At 40.6% G+C, this 2,412-nt stretch overlaps 1 pseudogene; it reads left to right on the top strand.

The window, feature by feature from the left end:
• The first annotated feature begins 229 nt into the window (after window positions 1-229).
• Window positions 230-2,102, top strand: LOC138384165 (polypeptide N-acetylgalactosaminyltransferase 1 pseudogene; annotated as a pseudogene).
• Window positions 2,103-2,412: the final 310 nt, after the last annotated feature.

Raw genomic sequence — 2,412 nt, forward strand, 5'->3', positions numbered from 1 at the left:
GTGGGACCGCGCCGCGACCGCCTGGGCCGACCCCTAGGAGTGCCTGCCGCCGCCGCCGCACTCGCGGAGCGAGATGTGGGACATGTGGATTTGGGATATGAATTCATTTGAAAAACCACTTTAGGGGTATGAACGTGATTTCTGATGAAACTAGATTGGAATAATTTTCATGATCTTTGTATATTTATATGTATATATTTTAAAAATTTTGCATTTGACTTACAGTGCCATGAGAAAATTTGCATATTGCAAGGTGGTCCTAGCCACCTCCTTGATTTGGGTATTCCTGGATATGTTCCTGCTGCTTTACTTCAGTGAATGCAATGTGATGAAAAAAAGGAGAGAGGACTTCCTGCTGGGGATGTTCTAGAGCCAGTACAAAAGCCTCACGAAGGTCCTGGAGAAATGGGGAAACCAGTCGTCATTCCTAAAGAGGATCAAGAAAAGATGAAAGAGATGTTTAAAATCAATCAGTTCAATTTAATGGCGAGTGAGATGATTGCCCTCAACAGATCTTTGCCAGATGTTAGGTTAGAAGGGTGTAAAACAAAGTGTATCCAGATGATCTACCAACAAGTGTGGTGATTGCTTTCACAACGAGGCTTGGAGCACAGTTCTGCGAACTGTCCATAGTGTCATTAATCGCTCTCCAAGACACATGATAGAAGAAATTCGTTTAGTAGATGATGCCAGTGAAAGAGACTTTTTGAAAAGACCTCCAGAGAGTTATGTGAAAAAACTGAAAGTACCAGTTACTGTAATTCGAATGGAACGACGTTCTGGGTTGATCAGAGCTAGACTAAAAGGAGCTGCTGTGTCTAAAGGCCAAGTGATCACCTTCCTGGACGCTCATTGGGAGTGCACAGCAGGAGCCTCTCTTGGCCAGGATCAAACATGACAGGAGAACAGTGGTATGTCCTATCATTGATGTGATCAGTGATGATACTTTTGAGTACATGGCAGGCTCTGATAGGACCTATGGTGGATTCAACTGGAAGCTCAATTTTCACTGGTATCCTGTTCCCCAAAGGGAAATGGACAGAAGGGAAGGTGATCAAACTCTTCCTGTCAGAACACCTACAATGGCAGGAGGACTTTTTTCTATAGACAGAGATTACTTTCAGGCAATTGGAACATATGATGCTGGAATGGATATTTGGGGAGGAGAAAACTTAGAAATTTCTTTTAGGATTTGGCAGTGTGGAGGAACTTTGGAAATTGTAACATGCTTACACGTCGGACATGTGTTTCAGAAAGCTACACCTTACACGTTTCCAGGAGGCACAGGGCAGATTATCAACAAAAATAACAGATGACTTGCAGAAGTGCAGATGGATGAATTCAAGAATTTCTTCTATATAATTTCTCCAGGTGTTATAAAGGTAGATTATGCAGATACATCATCGAGACTTGGTCTAAGACAGAAACTACAATGCAAACCTTTGTCTTGGTACCTAGAGAATATTTATCGTATTCTCAAATTCCACGTCACTATTTCTCATTGGAAGAGATACGAAATGTGGAAACAAATCAATGTCTAGATAACATGGCTAGAAAAGAGAATGAAAAAGTTGGAATTTTTAATTGTCACGGCATGGGAGGAAATCAGGTTTTCTCTTATACTGCCAACAAAGAAATCAGAACAGATGACCTTTGCTTGGATGTTTCCAAACTTAATGGCCCAGTCACAATGATCAAGTGCCACCATCTAAAAGGCAACCAGCTTTGGGAGTATGACCCCGTGAAATTAACCCTGCAGCATGTGAACAGTAATCAGTGCCTGGATAAAGCCACAGAAGAGGATAGCCAGGTGCCCAGCATTAGAGATTGCAATGGAAGCTGGTCCCAGCAGTGGCTTCTTCGAAATGTCACCCTTCCAGAAATATTCTAAGACCAAATTTACAAAGAAAGAAAAAATAAGGATTCACTGGGCTACCTCAGCATACATTTCTGTCACATTCTTAAGTAGCAAAAAAGGAAAAGTGCTTTCCTCCTCTGCAGGATGTAAGGTTTATCAGCCATTAAAACTTAGACTCCTCTAGCTTTTCACTAGCTGTGAACCAGCCTTCCTGTCCACGGACGTGAAACTGCATAGTAGTGAGACTGTGCACACTGACGTTTACAAGATTGAAAGAGTCTTTCTTCAAGAATCCTGGTAAAGAATATTTAGACAATGAAACAATCAACAAGATGTGCTTTCCGGAGAGCTGCATCTTTTATGGTTTGTTTACACATCAGTAATTTCTACTGAATGTGCTGCCATAATGAAGAGATTTCCAAGATTTTTTTTCCTGATTAGAACTGGTAGCCAGTATATTAAATATTGATTTAAAAATAAATGAAAAAAACTGGAACCAGATTCAGAATCATGAAAATATTTTTACAACAATAAAAAAACTATATTAAACAGGG

This window comes from Eulemur rufifrons, chromosome 6, assembly GCF_041146395.1.
Source record: "Eulemur rufifrons isolate Redbay chromosome 6, OSU_ERuf_1, whole genome shotgun sequence".
In the NCBI taxonomy this organism is placed as follows: Eukaryota; Metazoa; Chordata; class Mammalia; order Primates; family Lemuridae; genus Eulemur; species Eulemur rufifrons.